This window comes from Meriones unguiculatus, chromosome X, assembly GCF_030254825.1.
Source record: "Meriones unguiculatus strain TT.TT164.6M chromosome X, Bangor_MerUng_6.1, whole genome shotgun sequence".
Lineage (NCBI taxonomy): Eukaryota > Metazoa > Chordata > Mammalia > Rodentia > Muridae > Meriones > Meriones unguiculatus.
The window spans coordinates 99,192,694-99,209,432 of record NC_083369.1 but is presented as its reverse complement, the minus strand read 5'-3'; the positions used below and the strand labels follow the sequence as shown (position 1 = coordinate 99,209,432).

Here is a 16,739-nt window from a genome sequence, read left to right as displayed (position 1 = left end):
AGAAAATCAACAAGATAGACAAATCTTTAGCCAAACTAATTAAAAGGCAGAGGGACACCATCCAAATCAACACAATCAGAAATGAAAAGGGGGACATAACAACAGACACTGGGGAAATCCAAGGAATCATTGGGTCCTACATCAAAAGCCTATATGGAACAAAATTTGAAAATATAAATTAAATGTACAATTTTCTTGATAGATTCCATTTACCAAAGCTGAATTAAATTAAGATCAGGTAAATAAATTAAATAGTTCTATATCCCCTAAAGTAATAGAAACTGTCATCAAAAAAAAAGCCCAGTGCCAGATGGTTTCAGTGCAGAAGTCTACCAGACCTTCAAAGAAGAGATAGCACCAATATTCTCCAAACTATTCCACAAAGTAGAAACAGAAGGAACACTACTTCATTCTATGAAGCCACAGTCACCTTGATACCCAAAACTCATGAATACCCAACAAAAAAAAAAAAGAGAGAGAGAATTTCAGGTCAATCTCCCTTTTGAACATATATGCAAAAATACTCAACAAAATACTTGCAAACCGAATACAAGAACACATCAAAGATATCCAATATGAGAAAGTAGGCTTCATTCCAGGTATGGAGGGGTGGTTCAATATACATAAATCCATCAATTTAATCCACCATATAAAAAAAAAAACTGAAAGAAAAGAAACACATGATAATCTCCTTAGATGTTGAAAAAGCATTTGCTAAAATCCAACACGTTTTTGTTTAAAGTCCTGGTGAGATCAGGGATACACAGCACTTACCTAAACACAGTAAAGGCAATATACAACAAACCTATAGACAACATCAAACTAAATGGACAGAAACTTAAATCAATCCACTGAAATCAGATATATGGCAAGGCTGCCTATTGTCTCCATATCTCTTCAACATAGATCATCAAGTCCTTGCTAGAACAATAAGACAATTAAAGGAGGTCAAGGGGATTCAAATCAGAAAGGAAGAAATCAAAGTATCACTATTTGCAGATGATATGATAGTATACATGAGTGACCCCAACAATTCTATCAGGGAACTTCTACAGCTGAGAAACACCTTCAGCAAAGTGGCTGGACACAAAATTTACTCAAAGAAATTAGTAGTCCTCTTGTATACAAAAGACAAATGGAATGAGAAAGAAATTAGAGAAACTGCACCTTTCACAATAGCCACAAAGGACAGAAAGTATCTTGGTGTAACTCTAACCAAGGAAGTCATAAACTTGTAGGAAAAAAAAAACTTCAAGTCTCTGAAGAAAGAAATAGAAGAAGATATCAGAAGATGGAAAGATCTCCCATGCTCATGACTTGGCAGGATTAGCATAGTAAAAATGGCCATCTTACCAAAAGCAATGTACAAATTGAATGCAATTCCCATCAAAATACCAACACAATTCTTTATAGAACTTGAAAGAAAAATTCTCAACTTCAAACTCCCTCTTCTCCCCCTATGCCCCTTTCCCTACCAGTCCACTGATAGGGGAGGTCCTCCGCCCCATCCATCTGACCCTAGCCTATCAGATCTCATATGGGCAGGCTGCATTGTCCTCCTCTGTTGTATGGTAAGGCTGTTCCCTTTCAGATGGAGGTGATCAAAGAGCAGGGCAATCAGTTAATGTCAGAAACAGTCCCTGTTCCCATTACTATGGAACCCACTTGGACACTGAACTGCCATGGGCTACATCTGTGCAGGGGTTCTAGGTTATCTCCATGAATGTTCTTTGGTTGCAGTATCAGTCTCAGAAAAGATCTTTGGGCTCAGATTTCTTGGTTCTGTTGCTCTCCTTGTGGAGCTCCTGTCCTCTCAAAGTCTTACTCTTTTCCACTTCTTTCCTAAGATTCCCTGCACTTGGCCCAAAGTTTTGCCAAGAGTCTCAGCATCTGCTTTGATACCCTGCAGGGCAGAGCCTTTAAGAAGCCTTCTGTGGCAGGCTCCTGTCCTGTTCCTTGTTTTCTCCCTCCTCTGATGTCCATCCTCTTTGGCTTTCTGAATTGGATTGAGCATTTTAGCCAGAGTCCTCCTTCTTGGTTAGTTTCTTTAGGTGTGCAGATTTTAGTATGTTTATCCTATACTATATGTTTAATATCCACTCATGAGTGAGTATATACTCTGTGTGTCTTTCTGCTTCTGGGATACCTCACTCAGGATGATTTTTTCCAGTTCCCACCATTTGCCCTCAAATTTTATGATTTCCTTGTTTTTAATTGCTGAGTAATATTCCATTGTGTAGATGTGCCATAATTTCTGTATCCATTCCTCAGTTGAGGGGCAAATCAAGTAATCCAATTAAAAAATAGGGTACATAGCTAAACAGAGAATTCTCAATAGAGGACTATCAAATGGCTGAAAAACACTTAAAGAAATGCTCAATGTCCTTAGTCATCAGGGAAATGCAAATCAAAACCACCCTGAGATTTCACCTTAAGCTCTTTAGAATGGCCAAGATCAAAACCTCAAGTGACAACACATGCTCGAGAGGTTGTGGAGAAAGGGGAATCCTCCTCCACTGCTGGTGGGAATGTAAACTTGTACATCCACTTTGGAAAGCAATCTGACGCTTTCTTAGACAATTAGGGATATTGCTTCCTCAAGATCCAGCTATACCACTACTAGGCATATATCCAAAAGAGGCTCAAATATACAAGGATATTTGCTCAACCATGTTTGTAGCAGCTTTATTTGTAATAGCCAGAAGCTGGAAAACATTCTATTTAATAAACAAATTTTACATTTACGGCCTTGTTTAATACTCACATTGACCCAGTCATCCTTTTACTATTACAGAGGAGAATGTGGAGGCACTTCTCAAAGATTCACACAGCCAGTAAATAGCAGAACTAGAATGCAAACCAGGGCTATGCAATTCCAGAATATGTTTTCTTGATGCCAGTAATATAGATAGGTAGGCCATTTGCTCTTTATTGCCCCCCCCCCGCATTTCTCCTCTTCCTCTGTGAGAGCTTTTCCTCTCTCCCAGCTCTTGTTCCCCATCTGCATGTTGACTTCCCTGGTCCCATTCCTTGGACCAGTGTACCTATCCAAGAGCTGGCACCAGTAAGTATGCCTTTATACTTAATTTTGCTTGAACTGGCTCATTTTGTTGATGGAGTATACCTATCAGTCTCTTCTAGAGATTGCTTTCTTTAACATTTGTATTAAAATAACTATACCACATTCACTGACGTATGGTCAAGTCAATCTGAAACACCAAAAGATTTGCAGTAACAACAGCTGTAGATTTACTGTGTGGTTAGTGTGGGTAAGACTGTGTGCTTCAAAATGCTTCATGTGTACCCATGGAAAGAAAGATCGCCTTCCATTTTGTAAAATCAATGGAGGTGGGTGGCAACTTGCCTAAAACTTAACAAAGTGAGTCTAGTAGGTAAATTACATGCCCCAGTCAGACCCTGGTTTAGCTCAAAAGAAAGCCATGGTTGATGGTTAAGAGCTAGAGAGGTTCAAACTGCTAGACACCAGAAAGCAGGAAAGCACGATTCCTTGGTAAGATAGATGGAGCACTGCAAATGGTAAATGAGTGATGCGGGAGATCTGCCAAGGAACTTGGAGTGACATTCTTAATTGCAAACTGTTTATTTTCCTACAACTCTCCATAAACCTCGATAAGGTTTTATACACAACAGGCTTCATGAACTATTGCTTCCTTTCTACTATCTGAAGCATGTTGTAGAATTAAAGAGTGGAACTTTTATGCTCAGAGGTTTTCATTTTTGTTTTGTGTTCACTGGTCATATTAAAAATCCCAGGAATTCAGGGTTGGGAAAAGCCAGGGACAAAGATAATACATCACTTGTAAACTTCCACCTTGAAAATGTAGAGAAGTCTCATGGAGAAGGAATGACAGTTTGAGCAAATATAATCTGGGTCTTTCAGAGCAATGGGGTAGCGTTTAGTTGGTCAAGTAGCCACCTAACATTCTCAAAGCCCTGGGCTTGATTCTCAGTATCACATAAACTGATCATGGTGGTGCATGTCTATAATACCTGGGAGGTAGAAGTAGGAGGAGCAGAAATTCAAAGCCATCCGCAGCTACACGCACAGTTTCAAGGACAGCCTGGAACACAACAAACTTTTTCTCAAAAGAAGAGAAGTACTTCACTATGTGACACGCATTCCACAAGCAGTGTCTCACTGATTTCTCCCAACAGTCCAGTGAGGTATGTTAGATAGCCTTCTTTAGATCTAAGAAAACAGCCAATAGAAACTCAGAAAGGTCAAAGCCATCCAGCTTATCATTCTGCCTTTCCAGTGGTACAGTTATCATTGTAGATCACATCACTTTGACCTAGCGACACAAACTGCCCCCTGAAAAGAACTTCCAGTTGGGGTGGTGGGAATGGACTTGATACAATTCATTTTCTATTTCTAGATTTTGCTCAGAGGCCCATCTACAGATCCTGGATAGACAGCCCTAGATGAAGACAGCAGTCTAAGAATGCTCAGGCTTTTTGTGGTTTCATTGTGGGTACCACAGAACCATCCACACACTGAAACCATGGCTGGGTGCCATAGAGCTCTCACTCACACTATGGCCTACTGCTCTTAGGAAAAGAGATGGTTCAACCATGCATGTCTAATTATCACTCAGTCTTTTAACTTATAATTCTTATTCAGTCTTAAACAACGCCCTAAGTGCCCCAAAAGCAGCATCTTACCCATGTGTCATTGCCTCTTCCTAAGTGAGACACTTTGTGATTGAAAAGAGCCAGTATGGACTTTGCTTATCACCACTGTCTGGGGAGCATAGGGTTCAGCAGGTGTTGGTTGCATGTAGTTGCAGCTGATCCTGGGCAAGGATGGTGACCACCCAAGTCTGGCTGCAGCCAGGGGGTCCTGAGGCTCAGAGAATTCTGAGAATTGCAGGAGAAGTCAGTGAGGCCCATTCATACTGTTTTCTGTCCACATTTTTTTTTCTCAAGTGGGAACCAAAAGAGAGGTGGTGATGGAGGACAAACTGGTTTTATTTATTGTTTTTATTTTGTTTTTATACTGCATCGACCTCATTCTCTGAAATCAGCTCTTCAGCCTGAAAGGGCAAAGCTACCTTAAATACAAAGTCAGCCTGGTATAGCCAAGTGTCATTATATTAATATGCAAAGCTACCAGTCAGCTAATCTCCACAAACCATTTGTTTCCTTAATTGCCCTCTAGGGCAAAAGTGAAAAAAAAATTAGAGAAGATGAATAACAATTGTATCTAATTCACCCTTCCTGTTCTTCCCAGTTCCACTTATTGCTGTAGTCATGAAGCAAGCAATTTTCAGCTTAACTGTCTAACCACTCCCCTACAGTTCCCACTCCAGCGGCCCTCACTCACATCAGACTTAGTCTCTCAGGATCTGGGTCCTGCCCATTGACCCCGCTCAGAGCAATACCTTGGGCTCTGACTCTCAAAATGGACTCCTCAGAGTAAGGGCAGTAAGGAATCTCTCGTCAGAGAGGGAAATCATCACCTTCTGCTTACTGGCTCTAAGAGACACTTTGTGTATCCTGGCTCTTCTACATCCCCAGTGTATGGCTCTGGGTGGGTCAATTGACTTCTTTAGGTCACAAAAGTCTCCTTAGGAAAAGTGGAGCAGAGTCAATGCAGGGGTGTAGTAACACCTGCTACAGAGAACTGCAAGGGTTTAATTAGACCTTGTCCCAGCCTCTAAGAACACGAAAGATTTGGCTGTTGGTAGCCTGAGCTGCTATCACATATCAGGTAGCTAGAAACAGGTTCCCCTTCCCCATTCACCGACCAACGACATCCCAGGAAGCAGGAGAGATGGAAGTGTTTCACATGACTATTTGAATAGCTAGAAAAAAAAACTAGGGAACAAATGAATATGGTGATTCCCACGAACGATCTCTTTAAAGCCTTATTATTTCTCATCTTGTTTCAAAACTTCCCTTTCTCTAATCAACCAGGACCTCTCAGTAACCAAGACCTTCGAGAAGCTGTTTGTTTGTATCCTACAGTATCAATGTTTGTTGCAACAAAATAGACAAAAACAAAAATAAAGACTAGCCCGTCATTTGATATTTTCCAGTACAGACTTGGAGGGCAGCTGTGTCTAAGAAATGGGGCTTCAGATGTGCTAATATAGCCCAAACATTAGGTGCGACCATGCACAAACCCAAAAACTTGATAGAAGGAAAGGTTAGTGGAATACCTTCTATGGACATCTATGGATTCTCAAGAAGACTTGTCAAATTCTATTTCTTTTTAAAGATTTATTTATTCATTTATTATTTTTATGAGTATGTGCACGCCTTTGTGAGCTTTATTTGTAACACATGTATGCAGGAGCTCTCAGTGGCTTGAAAGGTGTTAGATCCCCTGGAACTTGAGTTACAAGCCTTTATAAGCTGGTTTGTGAGTGCTAGGAACCAAGCTCATGTTCTCTGCAAAAGCAGAAAATGCCTTTAAACCACTGAGTATTGTTTCAACCTCAAAAATTCTATTTCAAAGACTAGAAGACTTTCATGGCTAAAGAGAAGTCTTCCCAGACAGCACTGTAGTGCACACCTGTAACCCCAGCACTCAGGGTGGCAGAAGCAGGTGGATCCTTGTGAGTTTGAGGCCAGCCTGGTCTACAAAGTGAGTCCAGGACAGCCAAGGCTACACAGAGAAACCCTGTCTCAAAAAAGAGAGAGACACACACACACAGAGATAGACACACACACACACACACACAGAGAGAGAGAGAGACAGACAGACAGACAGACAGACAGAGAAAACAACTCCCTCATAAAATTATGACAGTGTCCATTGCTAGACTCAACAGGAGGGTAGATACTAGTGTTCATGTCACTAAGGGTGTGATAAAGATTAAACAATATTGTGTTCTCAAAAAAGGTGGATTTCCTGCATTTTGCCCAACTTTTTCTCTAGGAAGGTCTTGAGGGAAGTCTCTACTTACTTGCCTTGGAATCAGCATCAAGCTGAATAATGCAGGTGAATGGCTTAACTCTAGTTACAGTTTTCCTGTCTGTAAATGTAGGCTAAAACCAAGAGCTGCCTCACAGGGTTGGAAGACATAAAAAGGTGATTCTTACTGAGATCTCACTGAAGTATGCAAACACTCTATGAGTGTCTGCTTACAGTAAGCCTTGCTATTTGTTCATATATTCTTTGGAACTTGTTTTACAGAATTCCAAGTATATTTGCTTTCATTTTCAGTAACTTTCTGAGACCTCCCTATCATTCTTTTTATCTGCCATTGTGCATATTCTAGCTCTGAGGCACAAACAAGTGAATCTCACAATTTCTGGGCCTCATGGTCCTTCCTGCCTTGAAGGTCACGATCAGCACTGGTGCTTTGCCTGCCATTGCAGATGATGCTACGGATATCTTGATAACCCTGAAGAACAGGGTTAAAATGCATTGGGTTTCATTATTGATGCTCAGGAAGCCAGCTTATTACAGTTTTAAATGATGCACATGTACATACAACTTCTGTATTAGCTGCCACCTCCTTGAGTGCTCTTTAGTACATAATAAACATTATCTCTCACAGAAGCAGAGATCTGATTTCTCATCTTGAACACACTGTGATCATTTGCAAACCTCTGACTCCACTGACATAAAAAGGCTCATCTGAGACCATGTGATTGAGGACTGTATGTTCTTGTACTCTGCTTCCAAGACAGGATGGAAGGATATCTTCAAGACCATCAACTCCAAAGTGAGTAGCAAAGTGACTCTTCTGATGTAGGTATCTGAGGTTCTGAAAGTCATTGTGCAAGAATGGGATGGAGTCTTTGCTCTGCTACTCACAGGCTGCTATAATGGTAAGTCTGGATGAACTTCACGTCCACTTGGAGGTAAACATATTCCTGTTTTGATAATTCTACATTGTCATTCTTGTCCACAGAGCAGTACCAATTATGTCTTGTCCTTGATCAAAAATACTTGTTGGCAGGAAACTCACCCCCCCATCTTCCAAGTCCATTAAACAAATATGAAAATCCAGAGAAATTTGTGGTTCCTGCTATAGGCTATCAGAGTCCTTGGTATTTTGTGAAAAGTCTACATGGTGATTTTAAATTTATGTAACAAAGAATTAATTATTTTATTTTAAACTGTTCATTCAGTATCATTTCACAGAGATACACCTGCCTCTGTCTCCTAAGTGCTAGAGTTAAAGGCATGCCCATACTTTCTTGATTACTACATTCTTCTGGTTTCTTGAAGCTGGAATCTTTCCATTTTCACCAGGACATTATTTACTCATTTATTTGTTCTTCTATCTACTCAAGGTTCCTGTAGATTCCATGTTAATTTTAGGATGAGCGTTTCAATTTTTTTAAAAGGCCATTGTGATTTTCACAGGTCTTGCATGAATCTGTTGATCACCTTGAGAAGCATTCCTACTAAACAATATTAAGTCATCCAGTCTCTAAATCCAGGACAGCTCTCTACCTATTTAGGCATTCAAAAACTAAAGGAAGGATGCTGAGGCCATATTGTGACAAGCTGAAGTAATCAGCTGGGCCTGGACTGGCACTTTCTCAGATCACAGCAAGTTGAGATAAGCACATGTTGTCAACAGGAGTAAACAAACTCTCCAGTTTACAGATAAAGAAAAGACTGTCCAAAATCGGAGGGAAGGGGTGTCTCTGGAAGACCGTTAGTTTCACACTCAATGGATGTCAGCTGTCTTCATGATTTATTTCACAGTCTTGTTCATTAAAGCTCACCTCTGGTAAGATCCATAGTAAGAGCATCAATGTGCTTCTACATGGAAGACATAGACCATTTCGTAACTGTAGTCATAGTTAGCAAATTAGACCATGTCTCCAAAAGATCTAATGAAGACTGTAACAATTTATTCCCTTGATCCATTTCTGTGAAGTACTGTGTGTGGCAAACTGGACTTGGCAGTAGAAGCAATTTTTTCGCAGGGATCTTCTGTTCCTCCAACAAGTCTCAGAAGCAGCATCTTCTGAACTAGATATTAAAAGGCCCAGGTTTGAACCTCACGTCTTCTACTTATCTTATACTCTGACCTTACAGAAAACATTGGCATTCCTTAAGATTGCAGATTTGTCTGCTGAATCCATGGAGACATTGTTCTGTCTAGAGTCATATAAGAAGTTCTTAGGAGACAGAATTTTTAGAAATCATTACTGACTACACTAGGAGTCTCAGAAATTTGGGCGGGGCTTTCCTGATTCAGGAGCAGGAGTATACTGTAGGGACTGTACCTGTATATGTACCCAGCTCAGATTATAAGACTCTTAGTGGAAGAAATTTAAAACAGAAGAAAGTCTGTATCTTTCTGATCCTCAAGGGGTTGGGAATTGTTGTATAAAAGAATGAAAAGATGATTGGATGTATGGATAAGTAAGCAAAAAATCAAAACTATAAACAGGCCAATATTTTGCAGTCTAGAGGACCAAAGACCAGGAAGCAAACATGCACACACTGAGTGCCTGTTGCAGGTCATGTACCACCTGAAATTCTATGGACTCTCTACTCAGATATATCATCAGGTAAAGCTTTGAGTAGCCTGGTTTCGAAGCCAGGAGTTACTTAGAGGAACACAAGATGACTATGCCTTACTTTACGTCTTTTAGAATCTTCAACGCTAAGATGGTAGTGGAAAGGTTTAGGGAACAGATAAAAACCAAGAGCTGTTGAGAAAAGTCAGAACTCTAGAATTATTGTCTTATCATTACAAACAACAGCGTTAGACAAAAATTTTTTTTTTTTTTTTGGAGCTCGGCATTTCTTTCTTAGTCCATTGATACCTCTGACCAAGGTGGGGTATATATAAGGTTAGCTGACATTTCTCTAGGGTGGACCATGATAACATCTTCTTAGAGGTGTCAAGTTTGTTTATCATTCCCCACTGTATATCTAGGATTGCAGAGGGCTTGAGGGTAGGACTTTCTATTCACTTACCTCCAAGCCTTCCTACCTGAACAAAAGGTAATAGAAAATTTATGGTCTCTTCCACTCACTGTCTTTGTGATGAAGTAACATACCAAAGCCTCAGTTATTCCTACAGAATGAGGTTTAGAACATTACCTACTTAGTAATGTGGTTGAGGAGCCAGGATATTCACAATATAAAATAGTTGTTCAGTAAATGGGGTGTCTCTTAGTTAGTTTTATTTAGTTTAAGGCATTTAGCTTTAGGAAAGCCAGATTGCTAGCACCATCCTGGAATCAGAGGGAAAAATCTGTTTCCATTGATGAACTTCTCTATTATTTTTATGATTTCTTAATAGAGCATGAGATAGTTACTGGGTAAAGTTTGGTCTGGCCTGTAATTTCAACTCTGCAAGGTTTTCTATGACCAAGAGCAGATAAAGTTCAGAGAACTCAGGCCTGTGTCTTTCTGAGATTTTTAATGTATCATAGAATGATAGAGAAGATAAAGAAAACAAAGAGTGTTTCCAATAATAGTATTAATATTCCGTCGAAGAGCCTTGCAAATAAAAATAGCAGTCATTCTTCCACAAATATTTTTTTATTTCCAAGTGATTGCTGGGGTCGTGTATACTCAGTATGGTGGAGGGAGGGAGTTCCTCTCTCTCTCTCTCTCTCTCTCTCTGTGTGTGTGTGTGTGTGTGTGTATGTGTGAAGATACTCTTTACTAATTTATGTTTTTTCCCTCTCTGCCCTCCTCTGTGCCCCTTTCTTCTTCCCAAATGCTCTCCCTTTCTACTTTCATGTTACAAGAATTCCATACCCTCCTTTTCCTCCACCTCCCTTAAGATTTCTTCTTCTAAGGTGGAAAGATTGTAAGAGCCCAGGTGATGGATGACTCTAAGGAAGCAGCATTTTTTCAGATGCAACAAGGCTGATAGACAGTCAAACTCACAGAGACTGTGAAAGCATGCATTAGATCGCCACAATTTCAATCCAGACAAAATCCCAGCACAGAAAAGGGGCTGTGAGCATAAAGTCCCACCTCTAGCCAAGAAGCTCTTTGCAATTGATATCTGTTGGATTAGGGGGAAAAATCACTTTTCTTCAGTGGAGTTACACTGGATATATCAACTAAACTTCAGGGCAGACCAGTAGTATTTGGCTAACAAAAAATGTACTCCATGTTTTTTTTGTGTGTGTGTGTGTTTTCTGTTTTAGTAATTTTTGTGCTGTTGGATTTTTGTTTGTTTTTAATTTTCATTTTTTTTCCTTTTGACAGAGAATAAACACATAGTTGGGTAGGTAGAGATGCGAGAGGATCTTAGAGGAGTCACAGGATGGGAAAGAATGTGATCAAAATATATTGTATGAAAACTTTATTTTTAAAATAAACAGAAAAAACATTTTCCTCTATAGGGAGTACACCTTTCAAAACAGTACAGTAGCATCATTTTATGGGAAGTTTGATTCTATATTTATAAATAGCATTAATGGGAACAGATGGCAAAGCTAAATATAGGCATGGTGTGCACAAGTGACAGGTTGGTTGGCTTGTACCTGCTCATAATAAAAAAGCCTCAGAGAAGAGAAAACAACAATTACCCTTCCATTACTGGGGTAAAACATAACACATCATTGCTCTGATCTTGATGGGAGGCAGCATTGGTGGAGAACATAGGAGAGAAGTTGACAACCAGACACTCTTAGAACAGATATTTAAAAAGTGCCTGCGAAAGCCCAGGCCCTAGTTACTAACCGTGGACACAGACCATCACAACAAAAAGTCCTTCTTATTTTAGAGATTTCTTCAGAGTCACTAGCATCTATTGGATCAGCTGAGAATAAGTTGAGCAAGAAAATAGACATATAAGGTAAGAATAGGTTGAATAATCAGAAATATAAGAAGTATCCAATGCCAGAGATTGACTAGCCAGAAATACTGTTTTAGCTAGAAAGAGAGGGAAGGGCTCTGTAAGGCAGAGCCTTGTGCAGAGCTCAGCAATGTAAGGAAAAGTGCCATTCAGTTGACTGGAGGAACAATTTTCCAGCAGAAGGAACACCTGTGGGTACAATGGTCCTGGGATGCCAATAGACTTGCCAGGACATGAAGAAACAAGGCCAATGGGCTGAGCACTAGTTCTCACTGGGACACTAATGTCACCAAGGAAGGTACTTTTAAAATGATGAGTGAATATTTTTTGTTTGTTTAATTCTTCCAATGGTAGGGAAAGCCTATTCAGAGGAGGAGGAGGCATGATGGCAGAAAACCACATATTTTATTTTGTTTAGAAATTGTCTTTCTCTACATTGAGGGAATAATTATAAGATATTGGTGGGAATGTAAATTGGAACCACCATTTAGGTAACAAATACAGAGGTTCTCAACATGTTGAAAATAGGACTAGTGTTGATTCATTGATCCATTAATCTCACTTCTGGAACTGAAATCATATGCATACCCATACTCACAGCAGAATCATTCCCAATAGTCAAATTATGGGCTGACCCTGAATATCTTTCAGAAGATGAATGGATAAACAATGTGATATTGTGTGTGTGTGTGTGTGTGTGTGTGTGTGTGTGTGTGTGTTATCCAGGGCCATAAGTATTAATAGTGTTTATCATCAGTTATCAGGTTTGGGGGTATATTTTGTTTCTGCATAATAGTCCACGTTTCCCAGAATGTCTTCTATTTCAAATCTGAAGTCAGAAACGAAGATTTAATCCTATGCAAAGCAAACTGGTCTGCATAGGCCACACCGGCACTTGCCTGGTGAGCCCGTCTTCCTTGCAATTACTTCCAATGAGCTCTTTCCTAGGTGTTGGTGGCCAACTTGGGAATGACGGCTTCTTGACTGCTCCTTGATTTCAAGCTGCTGATGGCTACCTCATCCTGGCTGGTTAATGGAATCCTCTCCTGGGAGTCCCTCTGCAGCTCCACATGCTACATCAATCATCTTGTCATCTTGCCTGTCTTCTTCCATTTTCTGAGCCCCAATTTCTTTCAACAGCCCTATTTTTCTTCCCTCCCTCTAGAATTGCCATCAGATCCCACCAGCAGGCTTGTCATGGAGATTGCCTGCAAAGTAATTCTTGAATGCCACAAACATTATTAAAGTCTATTTTCCATCATGAGCACCTCCAGCCCAGAGGAAGAATGCTGCTCTCAAGTCCATCCAAAAGTAATTTTGAAAGATTTTCTCTACCTACTGTCCGTGGAACACTAAGAATATTTGCCCATCTCCTTGTTACCTCTTCCAACTACTAGCTCACTTCCAAGGCAGTAACAAATTTGAAGTCTCCCACTTGAGTCTGTGGGATACACAGCAATAGACAGTAATAAAACTAAGCTCAAGCCCAGAGGCTACCACAGGAGAAGCTAGATGGTGGGCTGTCTCTCCTCCCTTTCCTTTTGCAAGCTAGGGAAACCCAAATTCAAACATGCTGTTTCTATGGTTTCAAGTGCACTTGGGTGCCTGGAAAAGTTGCCTGGAACCTGGAGGGAACAGGTAGCAGAGAGGTGGAGGTAGCAACCTCCTTCACTGGCACAGCTCTCTCTATATGTCCATTCTTTGGTGCCAATCCCCAGTGCTTTCTCAACCCCATGTTTGACAGCTGCTGGACAATTAGGCCTCATTATCTCAGAAAATTTACAAAGAGACATGAAGAATAACTCTCTCCTCCTATTCAGGCCATGGTCGAAGGAGTAGATAGAATCATTTGACAGAAAACCAGAGGCAAGAAAGAATAGAATACCAAGCGGGTTCTTCTAGAAGCAGTTCTTTTGGAAGTTTATTACACTCAAACGATCTTAACTTGGAAAAAAGCTTCATAAATATTCTTACCATGACTTATGATGCTAATTTACTGTCTCTGAAAGATAGGAACAGAGTTACGGCCTGCTGGGCCCTCATTTGATGAATAGAGGTGTTTATTCCTCTGCCCTCCATCTAGGCAGTTGAATGCTGTATTCGGGGCCACAAGATGGATTAGCCTATAGTGATCCTACAAGCACAATGAACTACAGCAAAATCAGGCAAGGCAAGGCTTACCACCTTTCAGCTGATCAGGTTGGAGACACAGCATCAGTTCCAAAGAAGCTTTAAACCAGTTGACCCCTCTTATTTTTGTTGGGCATGCCTCTATGCCTGTGGTTTATCCTGACCTAAATCCCTTCTTCTGTTTAGCAATTTTTATTGATGGTGTGGAAAAGAAACTGATGGAAAATATTGTATTCTACACATAATAGACTTCTCTCTTTCTCCCCCAAAACTTCATAACTTCATAGTGAAGAAGAATATTGTTTTGTTTTGCAGTCAGAGTTGATGCTTTGATTTCTTTCATGAAACAGGGTATTGCTTCAAACATGTTCCTAACTTTTATTTAGCACCTTTGGCCAAAAAGCTTCAACTCTTCAAAATACTGCTCAAGTCACCCAGCAGATCCAGACTGGAGGATGGTGGAGGTTGGGGGTAAGGAAGGTGTTTTCTAATGTTAGACTAGGTTTCCTTTAGACTGGCAACCTTTTCTGAGGATGGGGGCATGAGTAGGGAGGGTGTCTGAATTGCTAAAGAAGAGGGCAGAGGCAATCTGTGTGATGAGGTAAGACAGGGAACATCACTGAGACCAGAGTAATGCCATGGATACAAAAATCAAGAAGACCACTGTCAGGTGGCCCAGATCAATCCCTTCCACCTGGACTGCTCCCTCAGATACAGTATTTTTTTTTTCAATTTTCATTTCAGACTACAAGTAAGGCAAATATCCACATCAAAGGGAGGTGGAGCCATTGCTAGACCATACTGTCCTTGAGAACAAAGTCAGGGCTTGTGTACAACTTTACACTCAATGGCTAGAACTCTGCCTGATCCATACTTTCCCCATGAATAGATACTTCTAACATAAATAAACTGTGATACAATGGACAAGAAATATTATAGATATATTATAATTAATCTTTTTGAAGGTCTTCACTTTTTAATTCTTTATGTATAAAGACTAGCATGATCAGTTCCACTGGGTAGACAGTCTTGAATAATTGATTAAAGGCGGCTTAGTCCAACCTAATGAAACCTATGTCTTTTGCATACTGACAGAAACACTGACCACACATGTTCAGCCTGTATTTCTGGATCAGATTGTGGCGGTTGGAGCAGAGAACCCTGGCAGAACTTCCACGGGTGACTCCAGTAGAGCTGCTGGTGACTCATCTTTCCTTTAGACAGCGAAGGAGGAAAAAGGAATGAACGGGTATTAGTAATTTTTAAAAACTACTCCATTTCCTCTTTTCTATGCTCTAAAATAAAACATTTGAAGAGGAATTGAAGGCATGACACGAAAATGCAATCTTCTTATATTTGATCTACCAAAATAATACAAGTTTAGGTCCAATTTCATGATTGCAGTACCTTGAACATTAGTCATATATTAGGCTTCAAGTAAACACATCTTGCATTAGTAAATACAAATGTGATTTCAAAGGACATCTACACTAAGAGAATTACCTTCCAAATTATAGACCCAACACAATGGAATGGGATAATTAAGACAAACCAAGTTGGTTAAAAATAATACCAACCCACTTTAAACAAGAAAAGGGCAGAATGCATTCTTTATGCTCTCATGAAGTTGCATATGCTCCTTCCCTCCCCAGTCCATCTGTGATCCATTGAGCAAAACAGAAAAATCATTCCAGGAATCATAGTACATTTGAAGGGCCAATAGGGAAAAATTAGCTGTTCTGAGTGAATAGGAAACATCACTGTCTGCTTGTATCTTCATGAACAATAATGCTGTTTTCTCAGTATGAAGTCGGGTTTATACTACTTTTATTATCAGGGCAAATGGACTTTTAAAGGAATAATCAAATGAAAGGTGATTTGTTTTCTTCCAAATGCAGGTATTTACATACAACCATTTGCTCAGAGCTTCCTTATTCCTCCTCTGTACTGTGGGGCCATCTCAGAGATGGTTTGCATAAGTAATGTATTTGTTTACTAATCTTCAAAGAGTCTCTATTTTTTCTGCCTTCCCACTGAAATCATTAGGGGTCACAACCCTGCAGAAAATATGGGCTGCCATGGTAACACAAAATGTCTGCTGCTGGGCTTAGCGTAATTCCTCTCTAATAGAAAAACAAGGAGCAGTAAATCCCATCGTTGATAAACTGGCTTATTGTTATATGGAGCCTCTACCTGGGAGGTGGCAATCCCCCCGAGTAGTTTAAAATGATACAAATACAATTTGTATCTGGATTGATTTCTCATTTTGCACAAGGACCTCGATAAAATTGTGCCAGGTCAAGTGAAATTCCTTGTCACATTTAAAAATCATTGGCATTGCACTCAGTCAGTCATCTGCTGGGCACGTTTTTCAGATGTTATGTGTCGCTGTGCTAGTGACTGGAACAAAGCAAATCATTTCCCCAAATTACTTTTAATCCCCATAGAGAACTAGAAATAAAATGCACCAGCTCCATCATTTTGAACTATTCAGTGATGATAACTATTTTATTAGCTTACAGTCTTTGTGTATTGAAAGCTGGGGGAGCCTGCTCAAGGTTAAGAGACACTAGTCAGGAGAGAAAAACATTTCATATTGACCTAAAAAGGAAATCATATACAAGAAAAAGCTCTCTCGCTTCTATTTAGGAACAAAAGAAATGTAAAGCAAATAAAGAAGAGCTGCTACCCAATTATGTTGTTCGGGAAAGAGAATGTTCAAAAAAAAAAAAAAAACCTGAAACTAATAATGAGTTCTTAAATAAAATGACACTGCAACTGAGAGAAAACACAATTCTTGTCGAAAGTACCTATTCATCAACACACATCCCTTTGTGCAACAGTAAG

At 39.9% G+C, this 16,739-nt stretch overlaps 1 pseudogene; it reads right to left on the bottom strand.

The window, feature by feature from the left end:
• Positions 1-14,944: 14,944 nt before the first annotated feature.
• LOC110566345 (small ribosomal subunit protein uS14-like) lies at positions 14,945-15,101 on the bottom strand (annotated as a pseudogene).
• Positions 15,102-16,739: the final 1,638 nt, after the last annotated feature.